Raw genomic sequence first — 16,910 nt, forward strand, 5'->3', positions numbered from 1 at the left:
ATGGTTTTTATTGTTAGGGTTGTACAATGAGTTAAGCCAACTTGAGTTCAAATGAGAGTTACTCGGTTAAGCTTGATTTGAGCTCAACACGTTTGTAAATAAGTCAATTTCGAGGTTAACTGAAAACTTGAATTTATAAATGAGTCGAGTTCAAGAACTTGAACTTAACTGAAACTTGAATTTATAACTTAGTTGAGTTTGAGTTACATGAAGTATAGGGATGTCAGCATAACCGATCTGAATTGAATATCAAAACAATGAGCTCAGACAAAAAAAATCAGATATGAAAAAAAATATTTGATTAAGAAATGCATAAGATTCGGATTTAAGAAATGTCATTCGATCGGATTTGGGTTGGGATATACATAAATAGCTGTTTGGATTTAGATATGGAATCAGATTGGATGTATTTTTAAACAAATATCTTATATCTAATGCTCTAACATATTGAAAATCGGCCAATTTGATTAAAATTTCAGATTTGGATTCAGATACAAATGTAAAAATCAGATTCAAATTGTATTTTGGATGAATTTTCTTTGTTTATATTTTGAATATGTGAATATCTGAAAAGACAGAAACAGTTAACTGTGCATCTGATTCATTAGACATGAGTAAGCTCGTTTAATGTATGTTACCTTTGTTTTTTGTTATAATTTTCAAATTGAAAACAAAGGATATAAATGAATATCAACATGCTTCAATAAGTCGAGCTAGGGTTAGGACGCGGTCTATTGACCTTTTTTGCCTAGAACTTTTCGATCATCCGTTCTAGTGTTCACCGGCATAAAGTTTAAGAACAGAGCCAAGCACATTCTCTAGATGAGTGTTCTTCTCCTTGTTCTTCATAGAGGCTGCCCTCTCGATTATGCATATTCTCGGTTTTGGATAACACCCACCTTTTGTTCGATGAAACGTGAGAAAGAAGCATGGTCTGATGGCAAGTGGCAACGGATAATACTTAATGGATATGAGACAGTTGGATTGATGGATGATTCTCGTAACTTATATGATGAAATGCCTGAAAAAAAGGTTCTATCGTTAATTGGTTGAATGGTTTATTATTGTTTTTTTTTTTCTTTTTTGGCTTTTCATCCATCTGTAAAATTTGTACTATCAATGAGATTTTAATTTGATTCAAATTGCATCCGCAACTTGATTACTAATGATTTGGTTTTTGGTATTTGTAAACAATTATTTTAACCGAAGAACCTCGAGGGCAGGCTATCTTGTATTTGATTTTTGCAGTTATATGATAGTCTAAAATGTAGTACAGGATGAATTTCCAGTTTCAGCTGTATTTGATTTTGTAGATATAATTACGTAAAGCAATTTGCCTGATGTTATCACCTCAAATCTTTCAAAAGACCGTATTTCATTTTCATTGAATGAAATTCTCAGTTATTTCATTTGGATTTAACTTTTAGACCCTAAGTGCAACTCTAAACCTAAAACAGACTTTAGACTTTTATATCCATACATAAGTCCAATGCACCACCATTCGATTCAAAACGATCTCTAGCGATCTCTAGACCCATGTCTGTGTCCAAACACAAGGTTCAGATTCAAACACGAGATTCAAATACGAAATCAAACTCTTGGATCTGAATTAGATCGAGAATCCAAGTTTAAAACCGGTTCAAAAATTTGAAACTCAAAATCCAAAATCGAGATCAAAATGAAAAAATTTGATGCTATGAACGCCACACATTCTATGCTTTTTATATGAACCACTTTTTTATCTGTTTATGAATTTATTTTATTTTGTTTAATTTTTTTTTAGTTGCTCGTGCATTGATAAAAGTTTATTATAAAGCCTCGATGGTTTTACAATAGACTCTTTTTAAGAAAAAAAAAAGGCCTTGAAATGGAAATCCATTTACGTTCTTCATAAATGCATTCAAAGTACCAAGCCCGACTAGCGACGATTGGACGTTTTCGAACTGGGCTTCATACATTTAATAATTTAGAAGAACATGTGAGGCCAAGCCTATCAATCACATTTTTCCATTCTTGTAAATAAACGATGTCGGTGTCTTATCGGTTTGCTCATAGGGATGGCATGATATCGACTGATATATATCGGTAAATATTGTTTTTTTCTTTTAAGGTACGCAAACAAAGTTTTTTTCATGTCGTTCAATCAAGGTATTTCTTCTCTTTCCTTTCCTTTTAAGTAAGACTGGGCATGAGTTACTACAACAACTTAGAGTCCTTTCAAGTAAGTCGGGGCATCAAACAAAGAAAGGAGGTACATGGATCGGATATACCTTTTATCATATCTGATTTTTTGGATATTCATATATTTAGATTCGGATTAGGATTCGAATTTGGATGAGAAAAAGTTTATACCATATCCGAATCCAACTTTAAAATCTACATCTGAATCCGAGTTTTAGTGATACTTGAATCCGATTTTTAGTTATACTTGAATCCGATCCGAATCCGATCCAAATTTTAAATTATATCTGAATCCGAACCTAGAGCAAGAGTTGGAGTTCTCACATTTTGAAGTTGTGACCTATGAATGGTTGGGCTAAAGGTCTAGCCAAACACATCAACTTAAAATAATGACATAAGAAAAATATCAATTGTATATGAAAAGGTATAATCTGATTAAGAGGTAATGGCTTTTATGAAGTTGCATATAATAATAGTCAAATAATTACCATATTACCATTTAACTTAAAGAATTTAAAAATATATCATACAAAACTAATTAATTAATAATTCCTTTTATTTAATTAAACGTTTTTGTGTAAACAAGCAAGCAAACTATTATAGTTAAGGCATCAACTAAACATTATATTTAAAATAATGTATTTATTTAATTAACATTAATAAAAAAAACTTGTATCAAGAAATTTCAATAAAATGAGTATTTTTAAATTATGAAAATTAATCACCAAAAATATATATTTAATGTGAAATAGTTGTTGGTAAGTTTATTGTATATAAAAAAAATTTAAAAATTATGTTGTGGCTTCACTTAAAATTTTCAAACTTTTGACTTTTGCAACAAAACAACTCCTAAGTTTATCATATAAAAAAAAATTAAAAAACTATATTTTAGCTTCACTTAAAATTTTAAAACTACAATTTGACTTTTGCAACAAAACAACTCCTAAGTTTATCATATAAAAAAAAATTATGTTTTGGTTTCACTTAAAATTTTTTCTAAATTTAAGTGTGTCATCTAAGCAACTCGTAATTTTTTTTTTATTAGTATATTTGACTTTCATACTTTCTTCATAACAATTGTTAAATCAGGTGACCCATATTTTTTTTCATTAAAAAATATTATTTAATGATTTTTTTTAATTGAGTTAATTGAAATAATTTGTGTCATATCCATAAAAAAGAATGTTCAATGATATATCGGATAATTTATTAGACCTCTTACTTTTATTACAATAGTTTTTTTTTTACATAAAATTGTATAATTACTCTAATGATATGTAAAATAGTTTATTAAATCAAACAATTTGTTGTTTTTCAATTAAATTAAAGGCTTTTGTTTTCAACTTCGTGAATTATGTGTTATATGTCAAACACATATGACTTTTGAATGAATTATATGATTATATAAAATAATTTATTTGACTGATTAAATAAGTAAATTGATAATTTGATAGATTTTTTTTGTGTGTTTAGCAGTTTTTTTATATTAAACATATTTATTTGAGACAGTGAAGATGTTTTCAACTTAAAATGAATATCATAATGTGTTTGAGATTTCTATTTATTATAAAACATATTTTGTATATGATTTCTATATTTTTTCCACAAGTTTTCCATACGATTTGCATATTTTTTTCATAATATGACACTTCATACTCTTTTCATATCGATTGTGTATATTGAACATTGATTTGATTATTTTTAAATAATAACATATTATGGAGTAAACTATTATTTAATGATAATCACTTATTGAAAATTATTAAATCAAGTGACCTATATTATTTCTCATTTAAGAATGACATTATTTAATGGTTTTTTCAAATTTCATTGAGTTAATTAAAAAACTTTTGCTTTATATCCCTAAAAAAAGTGTTTCAATGTTGTCAAACCTTCATTCTTCCACATTCACACTAACTTTTTGGGTTAGCCTCTTAGCTTTATTGCAATAAGTATTCTTTTGCATAAATTTGTATTATTTAATTAAATCATATAATTTATTGTTTTCTACTAGTTAACGGTTTTTGTTTTTAAATTTATGAATTATGTTTTGTATATCAAATACCTAAGACTTCTGGACTTATTATATGATTATACAAAATAATTTACTTGATTAATTAAATAAATAATTGATAATTTGATAAATAAAACTTTTTTATGAGTTACTAGTTGTTTCATATTAAATATATTTATTTGCGGTTAATTTTCATATTTTTAAAATACTCATTTTATTAAAATTTTTTTATACAAGTTTTTTTGTTATTTTTAATTAAATAAATATATTATTTAAGATATCTTGTTTAGTTGATGCCTTAACTATAATAGTTTCCTTGTTTACACAAAAACGTTTAATTAAATATAATATAAAATTATTAATTAATTAGTTTTATGTGATATGGTTTTAAATACTTTAAGTTAAATAGTGTATATTTTAACTATTTGACTATTATTATATGCAATTTCATGAAAGACATTACCTCTTAATCAGATTATACCTTCATATACAATTCATAATCTTATTTAGTTAGAATTTTAAATTGGTGTGTTTGGTAGTCTTTTTGGCCAACTAAGCATTTCGTGGGTCAAAGTGGGTCAGGGATTCACATGCATCCATCAGGAGCTATCCACCATATATTCCAGTGCATATAATCATATCTCTTTACTTAATTACAATGTAAAATTATATGGCTTATAGTTAAACAAATAAAAAAACTTAGGAAAACATTAATGGATTGAAAACAATATATAAATTCACAATGCACTAAAAGTTTAATGTGTTATAGCTTATTAGTTGACAAATAAAAAACCTTGAAACATATTATTTTATTCCATGAAAAAGGCAAGGGAAGCACTAGAAACCAATAATTTGGAATGCATTGAAATTTGATGGGTTGTACGTTATTAGCCAACGAAATAAAAAAAACTTTGAAAAACATTATTTTAGTGCGTGAAAAAGAGTAGCGGGATGTATTAAAACACAATAATTCACAATGCATTAAAATTTGGCGGGTCAAACACTTTATGCTTTTAATATAGACTAAAACAAGGTTCATACTTTAGAGGGAGAGAACTATGCCAACTTTTTTGCGTAAGATCTTATTAACACTGTTGAGCCGGCATAATGGACTTGATACCCAAAATACGGCTATAATTGTTTTAGTTAAATCAGATTTTATAGAAAATAAAAAACTAACAGTAATGATATTTAGGAGTGGGCACATAAAATTTCATTTTTACATTATTTTTCCAATTTCATAGGTTTGGAAATTTGCATACATTTTCACTGCCGGATTCATCAGAGACATAATTTTTCGATGGCTGAAATCCATGGAGAGAATACCTAGAAGGCACGATTGACGTAGAAAGAAAAATGCATTAAACCGTTATCGTTTTGTGATTGTTTTTTCAGACCACACTTTAATTTTATGGTTTTATTTTGTCACGTTATAGTTTTCGTATTTAAAACGCAAAAAAATTACATTTTAGGCATGCAACTAGATGGAGTGAAAGATAAAAAGGTTTCCGATCGACCAACACTAAAGAAATAATTTTTTATTATCGAAAAACACAGTCAAACTTTGATGTAAAATAAAATATGCTGCAGCTTTAACTTTTTTTTTTTTTTTTTTTTACTAAGCCGACTAAGTTAACAAGGCAAGGGGTTAAACGAAAGAATATTGTTTGCGTTTTGGGGCAGTTTATGATAAAAATGAAATGGCATCAAACAGTTAATTACACACAAAAAAAATCAAATCGTATTTAATAGTGCCAAGCGAAAAAAGCGCAAATTAATTATCCTCGTTACTCCCAACATCTACTTCCTTGATCTGGATCCGATCTGTTGTCCTCGACCAATCCAACCATCCTTTCTGCAAGTAGTATACAGTAAGAACGACTGCATGAGGCGAACTTACGAAGGAAGAAAATGCGCTCATTTTACCCAAATATACGTGAAAGAAGTAGAGAGTCATGCATGCAAATTGTCACAAAAAACGGCGTTATATTAAAAAAAACGCGTATTTAACGTCAAAAAAGTTCTAGACGAAAAAAACGGCAAAAAAACGCGTTTTTTTGAAAAAAACGACAAAATTTAAAAAACGCGTATAAAACGTGCATAAAACGATTTTTTGCATTTTCTTTTAACGTGCGAGTGCAAAATGGCAAAGCTTGTAATATTTTTTAAGACGTTGGCTTTTCTTTAAACTTGTTCGACCTTTTAGTGGCAAAAAAGTATTTTAACATAAGAAAAGAGGGCTTAGGGTTAACTTGAAATCGAAAATTTGTTGAGGGCCTTGAGCTTCGAACATTCGAGTATGTCTTGTCTTCAAGACAGAGAGGCGTAACAGGGCAGGCTTCTTCGAGTGAGGTGAGAACTTCTTCCTTCGTTCATTCCTCGACCTCACTTCTCAATCGGCTGAAGAGAAGGGCATTCAAGATTCGGCTGGTTTCGAACTTTCGTCCGATCGTCTTCTTCTCGTTTTCATCATCTTCTCGTTTTCATCCGGCTGAAGAGGAGGGCATTCGAGATTCAACTTCCTTCGTCTCCAATCTCCATCTCTTTTTCATTCGAGCGGTGACAGGTTCTCTTTAGTCTTTCCAAGTTTCCATTTCGTTTTTTTACAATGTCACTATAGTATACATGTGCTGTTCAATTTTTCTTTTTTCTTGTTGTCGTATGCATCAATGATTCAATTTAATGCATGCCTTGGTCTCCATCTCGTCTTCTGTTTGTTTCTAAAACTTGTTAGATGAAGCGTTCTTCACTGTCTGTTAATTTGTTGAATGGTTTAGGTGGTGGTGATAAATTTTTAAAGCCATGAAGGCAAAAATCTTTTGTTAGTTATGTATTTGTCATTTCATTATCTAATTTTAATGTGTTGCTTATCTAGTCATTTTTCAATGTTTCTTTTAATTTCTCATTTACTTTCTTTTTATATAATTATCAGGATTATTTTATGTATTTTTTAAAAATTTGCCGTCTTTTTCCCGTTTTATTCTCGAGATTTTCGGCTTCACCGTATTATACCCGTTTTTTTCATCGCCGTATTATACCCGTCCACGTCTTTTGTGACAATAATGCAAATACATGTGAGACAGAGAACTCTGACATACCAACATGTATAGCCCAAAATTGCTAACAAGAAATCCCACCTCCAACGGTAACTCGAGGGAGATGCAACGCCCGATCAAAAAGATCAATGGACACAAAATCCACCAAATACAAAGACAAACCAGGTCACAAAAGCAAAACCTGGACCATAAAAGTAGTCCGAGAGAATGGCACGCTCTCCACAAGGCCAACAAGTGTTGGAAAGAGAGGGAGAGGACCAAAGCGAAAATTGAGCGTATAATGAAAAGAAGCGAAAACAGTTGAGTCCTTCACCTGATTCTGTCTCTCTCATGTTTAGAAATTACAAGACAATATTCATAATGTTGCAGACAGATGTAACAAAAGAGAGAGAGAGAGAAACCTGGTTTATGCTAGTGATGCCCGGTACGCTTTGGCCATGAGGACGATGGATGATATTACTGCAAGGATTATGATGATCATTAGCCAGGTGAGAGACAAGCGCACCTCGTGGCAGCGTTCTTTGATTGTCATGTTGGTTGAGAAGAAGAGTGCAGTAACTGAATGGCAAACGGAAGTTAAAACCAACAATTGAATGAGCATCAGGATGATGTAAGTCCAGTTAGCTTGAGGTTTTCCTCCAAAGATGGCTTCGCGGAAAAGAAACAACAAGAAACCAGTTCCCAAGTATACGATGAACTGTGCCATTGGCCTCCAAACAGTCACCCACTCCGTCTGACCATTGGGTGGCAGATTTGCCTCTGGACCATTATCTTGGTCTCGTTCCTCTTGCCCAGGTAGCTTAACGTTGATTTCTGGTACAGCCATTAAGTAAAGGTGCCCTGGGGAAGCTTTTTCCTCCAACAAATGAATTTTTCTTGCCGCACACTACCTGCCAAAACAAGCAACACGAGGGGAATAAGGAAGGACAAAGAACAGAAGGAGAGTGAGGAGTTTGGTGAGGCATTCAAAATAAGCAAATTAAAGATCTTTTTAGTCCTCTTACTTCCTCTAAATGAAAAAGGAGAAAGACGGTTGCCTTGGTGGCATGGCATGTGGCAGGACATGGGCTATTATATAAAACACAGGGATAAGTATAATCTACTTTCTACAATTTTTGAATGTCCTATTTTTCTTAAAAAAATGTCCAAAACAAAATATGTTAGCTAAATTAATAATAAAAATATATTAAAGTGATAGAAGGCAATATTGAAATAAAAATTAACAAACATTCTCAATGTACGTGATTATCCATTAACATGTTTGCCTCCAATAGCAATCTCCCGTTAGCAAAAGTGAAGATAAATATCTCGGCAACCACCGTGGAAGTCTCGGTGTTATCAAATCTAGGCAAGACATTGTGAGCCACAACAATATTGATTTGTTTCCAGATGGAGAGTGCTATATATCTGGAAACCAATTTCAATAACATTTTGCTCTTTAAAGCAGCCACTCCTTAGGAGATAGGTATTGAGAGAGAATCATTGTGGATGTAGGCACGCTGCCGCACCACATCTGGACTGATGCTTTAGAACCAATCTTTATAATCCAATTAATAGGCCACCATCACACTAGCCACAAGGAAAAACTTCATACAAGTTACTTATAAAGCAATCTCCACCGTATATCTTCTCCAGATTTTCAAGTGCACCTGCTATTCACACTTTGCCATTTTGGTGAACTGCCGACGGGTGATATGTCATCAGTAGTTGAGTTCTTCCTCTTCCCTTGACGGAAGCCATTGGCATTGGAAGAGAAAACTTCCTCCAGCATAGCTTTTTCTATATATCTTCTCAACTCGGTTTGTAAAGCCCTTTAATTTTCTTGTCTTGGTGCAATGAAACCTTTGTTCTTATATATATATATATATATATATCTACTATATATGTATATATGTATATATGTATATATAGACACACACACGGATACACACTACTGAACTTAGTTAAACTTGTCAATGAGGTTATGAAGAAGTAAATATTATGCAACAAAGAGAGGGTTACTACTTTTGCATGGATAAATGAGTTAACAAAAAATAACAATCGGGCATTACAAAGGATGGTCGGCAACTGAAGAGCCATCATCAGTAAATTCGTAACTAAGGTTTACTGCTTTTGTATGGGCTTGTTTAACATTATTTGGCAACATTTTGGCTTTCCATTTGCTGCAACCCTAGGGAGAAGCTTCCTGCAACAAGAATTTGGAAAAGGATAGAAATACACCACTATTCTACTATATTAATTCTGGGACAAGTCCAAAGCTTGGTATTGACTGGTTGTAATTCTTTTATCATCTCAACCTTAGATGACAGTGTTAACCAAGATGCAGTTGGAAGCACTGTTGTTTGATATCAAGGCTCTATAGCTTGACATGTATGTGGATGGACAAAGTATAATCCATTAAAATATATAGTTATCTATTGGAAGGAATGGAGGAGATTTGAATTGATTCTAGCTAAATAAAGGACTGGTATTGGAGTTCTACAAGTTGTTGGAATTGGACTCATCTCTAATTTAATAGGTATGGGGATATTCAGTCATAGTTGCATGTAGTCCATGTACATTTTGTTGAGCATAATAATATGTATGATGTATACAAATAATGATGTAAATATGTTGGTATAAGATTAGGGGTACATAAAATAGACTACGTGTTGTTTATGAGAGCATCATGTTGAGAACAACTCAATGCATCAAATTATGATTAGAATAAACTAGGCATATATGCAAGGTTTCTGAAAATTTATGAGGTGATCACAATATAACACAAAAATATCGTAGAGTCTGAAATTCCTTGTATTGAGGGAAACCATGCACATAATAAGACAGGCATAAGGGAAAGGAAACTTGCAGAAAGTACGTGATCAACATTGAAGCAAAGAAACCTTTGTGGATATTTAGGCACAATGATGCAACCACGTAAAGTATTGGTCCGTCTGTTTCCTTACATATTTATATTGCCTCTGCCTTAGGTTACACTAGAGGGCATTTTATTTTAAAATCTTAAGGTCAAAGTGGGCATTAAATTGAACTTGGACAACTATCTCCATAATTATAATGAATTGCGAATGATGCAAGAAGTAGGACAAGTCATGCATATTTCTTAATGATATAAGAATTCAAGTGCTACTTAATTTGTACAAAACGGATTGTGGAGATTAAGTTCCCAAGAAAGATGTTGAAGCAAGTTATAGAAATAATAGGTGGCTTCTTCAAATTGAGTTGCTTATTCACGCAGGAGGCCCACCTCCTCTTTTAGGTCAATGTCTCTAATGAAACCGGAAGACAAGGCAGTCAGAAGCAGTTAATAAGAATATATTGCACTTGGAAATGAATTATTTCTTGTCAATGGATCATTGGAGATCATCTTAGCAACTCAAAGAAGTTCCGTTGCCAGCTGGGCTCTTTCGTTGCTTTCAAAATCTAAATATTGCATACTCCGACATTCTTTCTATTGAAAAGAAACCATATATGCAGATACAAGGCATAGAAAATCAACCTTGTAGAAACACTTGATCAATGAAGCTCAAGCAACCTTCACACATGTAGGCAAATTAAGCCAATCCTCATTAATTTTGTATGCCTGTTGAGTTTTTCCATTTAATTTTTTTATGGTTCACCAACATGGAATCAAATCTAGGCTTGAAGGAAAAACAAGTTCATGCAAGGTTGATGACATGGGGAGCTTCGAATAACAATTCAATCATCTTTATATAACAATGCATAGTCTATTGACGTCCATCGTTAAAGAACATGTTAATTAGTCAAAATCTCAAAATTATAGATGTCCCATTGAATGGACTTAACTATTTCGCATAGTGAAAAGCAGCTATGTTATGCTTTGCAGAAAGATCTAGACTCAGCTGTATCAGTGGAGAAACAATATCAAAAATAAATGCTAGTGACATGTCATACGAGAGAGGGAAAGCCAACAACCATGTTATGTTGTATTTGCCTCACCCTCTAGTGCTCATAACTGTTGAAGAGTTCATTTTTCTCCCAACAGTATATATATATATATATATATATATAACAGTTTGTAGATGAGATCTGATGATGTTAGAAGCAGACAATTGATATAAAAGGATCCAGACGACATCGATTTCCACTTGACAAACACGACGACGAAGATCTAATGATGCTTAGAAGGAGACAATCGATATGAAAATTATGTAAACTGAGTTTCATGGACGCTCAAGGGCACAAACACACACACACGGGGAGAGAGAGAGAGACCTGACTAAGCTGGCTGGTGCTACCGGAGGACAGAGTAGCAGAATGTCCGGTGAAACCTATTTGTCGACCGTTGTGATGGTGAGGGAATGCAAGACGTCTGCGGCTGAGTCGATCGGAGTCCCAAAGTTTTGCTGCGCAGTCGATGACACGTGTCATACTTATGGTCGGTGGACAGAAGAGTACCGGGTCGGCCCGACATATTTTTAAATATATATTTTATATTAATTTTTATATATAATTATAATATTTTGTTACAATCAATTATATTTATATATTATTTTATATTGAAAATATACTTTTTAATTTAATTGAACCAGGCTTGAGTTTGGACTTCCATTTCAAGTGTCAATCTGGACTCAAGCTTGAGTTTCGGGTCAACCCAAACTCGACTCTTATCGAGCCCAGTCGTCTTTATTTTCAGGCATAAGGATAAGTGAGGCATAAGTGAGAGAGAGAGAAAATGAGAGAGCGAGAGGGGTTCATGACACGAAGAGGGTAGATGGATTTCAATCACATTTTTTGACAATATATTTTCTTATACTTTGCTTTCAAATCATATTTTTTTCATGATAAATCGTGATCCTCTACACTTGAATTCGTTAATAGAAAATTTGAAAAATGAAGCTCTAAGAAATATAACTAACACGACGACGAAGACCACCTGACCAACACCACGACTTTCACACACGCACTCCGGGAGATAAAAAAGCAGAGAGAGAGAAAGTGATCACCACAGAGGGATAGAAAGAGAGACAGATGTGAAGATCATGATGTCCATGAAACCTTGAAAAAAACTGCCTGTGACCTCGAAAAAAATTCACACACAGCATTTGAAATTATAAAGAGATGGGAGATGATTGAGAGACAGACCTGTGGGGAAGAACGAGCTGACCGATCATTCGTAGCATGATTCTGGTGACGAACTTAGCGGACCGATCGTCCTTGTTTGTTTGTGACGAAGAACTTAGTCTGCACCAAGAGGTAGAGGACCGCGATGCGAATCATGCGATGGAGCCAGTTTCACTCTCGGGGGTCATATATATACATACGCACCTTAGCCCCAAAGATACTGGGTGTACAATACCTTAATTAAAATATTTAAAAAAAAAATTAAATGGATCAGAAAGAGTAGCGAAAAAGTTCAAAAATCAGTTGCACGCAACTAAGGGATTTAAAAAAGTTAATAGTTTAAAATATAAATTTTTTTATAAAAATTAATCAAGATAAAAATAAAAATCGTGAAAAAACACAAAAAAGTTCATGAAATAATGTGATAAATTTATTTTCCTTGTTTTTTTTAAATATCACAATTTTTCTTTTTTTCCATTTTTTTGATAATAATTGGAATTGTGATATTTGTGACACTGGGTGGAACACATTTTTCCAGGGCCACCCTTTTTGTTCCTCTCAAAGAAAAGGGCCTCATGGCTAGGTAGGGCAGAACACGAGCGAGTCGAGCTCGAGTTTAGCCAGCTCAAGCTTGGCTCGACTCTTGTTTCGGTCAGCTCACACTCGAGTCGAGCTTTACAATGCTAGCTCGAGTTTGACTCTATCAATTTTGTTCTAACTCGAGATTGACTCGACTGACTTGTTTAACTGGATTAATTGCTTGTTACATATGCTTCTCCTGTGTGAAAGGCGACATTGCTTCAAGTATGGAATATAGAAGAAGACTGCACCAGCATAAGATAGTTTTACAAAAATCTAAAAGAAGAAAAAAAATGATCATGAGATCTAGATGAAAGCCTGAAAACCTAAAATGGGTTTTAGTTTTTAAAACACCTGCTCGACCGAGGTTTGAGGAAGAACAGACCCTCACTCGAGTGAGGGTCTGAGAGAGAACAGACCTTTGCTCGAGCGAGGGTTTGAGGGACAACGTAGCTCACTCGAAGAGGTCAAAACGAAAATAGACATTCACTCATGCAAGGGTCAGTGGGTTTGAGAAACCTTTGTTCGTTTCGCTCGAACGAGGTCTTCGCTCAAGCGAAACCCTCACTCGAATGAAACCATTGCTCGATACCTTGTTTTCTATGATTTAGAGAGAGAGAGTACCGTTATTGTAGGCTGATTGCCATCAGCAATTCCACCGATCGCTGGATGTCGGTGCTGATCAGGAGTTAGTTGGCATCAGAGAATGAAAGTTGAAGAGAGTGAAGAAAGAGGAAAATGACAAAAATGAAGATGAAACAATGAGGAAAACAATAAATATTCCTCACTCGAGTTGAGTTGAGTTAAGCGAGCTTCACTAAATGAACTCGAACTAAGCATCACGAAACGAAGCCAGACCATTTTTCTTACCTCAGGCGTACCTCCGGGGAGAACAGAAACTGTCATCCCTGTAACAGAAAGAGAAAGAGATGCTATTCGACAGCGGTCATAATCCATCATTCTTACACTAAATTGTTTCATCTATCGAGCACGCGAGAACATACAAAAGAAGAGGCAATGGGATTTAGTGATGCATCAATTTTGTTGTAGCTCACGAGATTTCGAAGGTACGCTGAGATCGGAATGACTTAATATTCAAGGGGGCATAGGGTGGCCGGTCGGCATCTTAAATGAAGTTATTGTTATAGACGACAGAATGATGCATAGATGCAATGAAGCAGCCTTGAACCTTGAGAAAGACTTCAGCTCTCTCACTCGGGTATGTAGATTCTCCTCCCACTCACTGGTATTCGGACTGGCTTCTAGCTGCAGATTCTGCAGACGCACCTCCATTGTTGAATGCTTGACCTTCACCTTCTTGAAAGTGATTAAGTCGTCCAAGCTCCAAGCCATGTGAACTGGAACTGCAGCTGGCAGTTTGTGAAACTTTTCCAAGCGTGTTGATGAAATTGAACTAGGGAACAAACCTGATATTAAAAGCAAGCCGCAAGGAGGACAGCTGCAAGTGAAGTGGGAGGGGTAGAGCCATACCTGGCCTGAAAACATTTGAGCTAGAACTTCTGGCCGCAGCTTCATTTATCGCAACAGGCCGCTCCTTGCTAGGAATGATGGAGCTTGCAACTCTCCTTCCGCTGGTGATGGGCGATGACCATCTGAAAGCTGAGAACATGTGGATCCAGATGACTGTACTACTACAATAATTGGTATGTAATTTTACGACTGACCCGCCGGCTGGCCAACTTTTAGTGCTTTTATGGCAATCAATATCGTCGGCAGCGACATCGTTGATTATGTATCAAGTCACCGGAGCAAACGCCCTCCATGGTGGGCCCATCATTGATCGTATACATTAAGTTAGTCAGCTACCATAAGACTATGCTTAGAGGGTGGAAAGTACACTAATTAAGGCCCATTTGATGGCATGAAAATTGATGCTGGAGCATAGTAAGAAAAAAAAATCAGTTTCATTTTGGGTTTGTTTGTTATTTTACTTTTATTTGCATCCAGATTTTAGGTTTTGCCCATCGAGGGTGATGATGAGGGGAACTGGAACTGCAGGCTCTTCCCATGCGAGCAGTGCAGTTACTTTCTCGCTCACACCATCTTCTTACCCTTAAAATTTCCTTCAACCACCAACTTCATAATTCAAGCTATGAAGCCCACATGTCTGACATTTTTAATTAAGATGGGCTGCAGGTTCTTGTCCTCTTGGAAAAGAATTGTTTTCTAAATATTCAACAAGATTTATCTCTTTCAGTTAAATCGGGAATATACCCTTGCTTTTAAATGTAATGGGAAAAATAGATATTTGGTAGTTATCTGTGGTCCATAATCCATAAATAAGTGGGCCTTTGATACTAAATGCGCCTTAAAAAATCTCAAAAAATTTGCTTTGCTTTTATGGGAAAGAGGGTCCGACATGATCTTCCCAATAATAATATATATATATATATATATATATATATATAAGGGTGAGTAGCTCACGGAGCTTGCATTGAAACCTTACAAAGAATGAGGGCATTATGTTATGTCAGCCACCACGAATTTGAACTTCAAACCCCTTTGAAGTAGACCGCTCATTGTGCTACAACTTCTCGGATAGGTCAGACATGTCTTGAATGCTTGTACTAACTAATGGGCATCAATTCATTGCACCCTAACAAATTTTTACCCCGACAGTGTGTGTAGGCCGTCAAGATATGAATTGCCAACGGCCTTGGGGCCTCTTAAAAAACCGAGAGTCGAAGCAGCTTCTTTTGTGCAGATAGTCAAAGACGTGTCGATGACACCGCCCTGGTTACTTGAAAGTGATAAGGGAGAGAGAGCGAGCGAGAGAGGGAGCCAATCAACGGAAACACATTAAATAAATAAGGTCCGAAAAAACAAAAATTAGAAAGACAAAATTTAGATGAGTAAAGCGTGAGGTAGATAATGATCAGCAAGGTTTCCTTTAAACAAAAGGCCAGCAGCGATGGTTTACGGTAGAGAATGATCGGCGAGAGTTGTGAGAAAGCTTCTTCTATGTAAGCTCGCAGGAGATACATAACCCCTTTCAGCTCAAGTAATAACACAATATTTTTTTCCTTTTTAGCTGTATGGTGCATCACGTATCACTATATGCTGATCACCGTCTGCAGCTATATACTTATATTTTTTTTCCCAAGTTAGTCATTCCAAACGAGTTAGACTGGATTTGGTAAATAACATACAAAAATCTTGAGAACAGATTTGCCACCATTTGTCAAGTTTATATGTGTGTTAACTCTACCGGCTGGAATTGTGTGTCAATATGCTGCATCTTTCTTTATCAGTATATATTTGTTAGTAGTGTAAAGATATCATTCCCAACCGACAGCTGTACAACAAAGGGTATAGGATAGGATAGGTGGTCAGACTCGCGGGTCGATAGAGGGCCAATCAACAGTTTAGTTTCTATGAACACTACTTCTCTAAACTACAAAAGGTGATAATGACACTATATTAATGGGTGGCATCCACCCAAGTCTTGATGCAGCCTTCAACTCCATGGGCATGGAAAAACAAGTCTTGATGCAGCCTTCAACTCCATGGGCATGGAAAAAGAAGGAGTGCTGCAACATTCTTTCGGGCTCTTTCCCAACCCCACGATGTGAAGGTAGATTTTTTTTTTGTGGTTTAGAAGCACTAAAACATCGAATTACAGCAATAAGGGCAACCCATACATAAAAAATTATGGAATCATCCAAAATTATGCTTCAAATCTGTCAATTTATCAAGATTTCCTAAAACATATTTTATGTCTCCTCCATTTCTTCTCTTCATTTCCCCTCTCTTCCTCTGGCTTTTCTCTCGCACTCCTCTCTCTCGATTATTCTCTCTCTCTCTTTTGCCGCTTTTAGCTTACCCTTTTATTATTATTGTTCGATGACATCTTGTCACTCTAATTCTCATTTTGTCTGCTCTCTCTTTCTACCAATTTCTTCCTCTTATTGTTTCTTTTTATCTTTTAAAATGAAAAGCCCAACCAGAAAAGGAAGAAACAAGAAGGGTAGCTGACA

General features: G+C 34.6%; 1 long non-coding RNA gene across 2 annotated transcripts; it reads right to left on the reverse strand.

Annotated features, from left to right (window-relative positions):
* Positions 1–7,506: 7,506 nt before the first annotated feature.
* On the reverse strand, positions 7,507–14,536 carry LOC116258397 (uncharacterized). 2 transcript variants are annotated; one of them, XR_007574012.1, is made up of 5 exons: positions 14,404–14,536; positions 13,537–14,326; positions 12,355–12,568; positions 11,485–11,615; positions 7,507–8,141 (listed from the first exon to the last, which is right to left on the reverse strand). It is a non-coding gene; the product is annotated as an uncharacterized LOC116258397 (long non-coding RNA). The 2 variants fall into 2 exon arrangements; XR_007574013.1 differs by lacking the exon at positions 11,485–11,615 and having other exon boundaries at positions 13,537–14,521.
* Positions 14,537–16,910: the final 2,374 nt, after the last annotated feature.

The sequence above is a fragment of the Nymphaea colorata genome, chromosome 8 (assembly GCF_008831285.2).
Source record: "Nymphaea colorata isolate Beijing-Zhang1983 chromosome 8, ASM883128v2, whole genome shotgun sequence".
Lineage (NCBI taxonomy): Eukaryota > Viridiplantae > Streptophyta > Magnoliopsida > Nymphaeales > Nymphaeaceae > Nymphaea > Nymphaea colorata.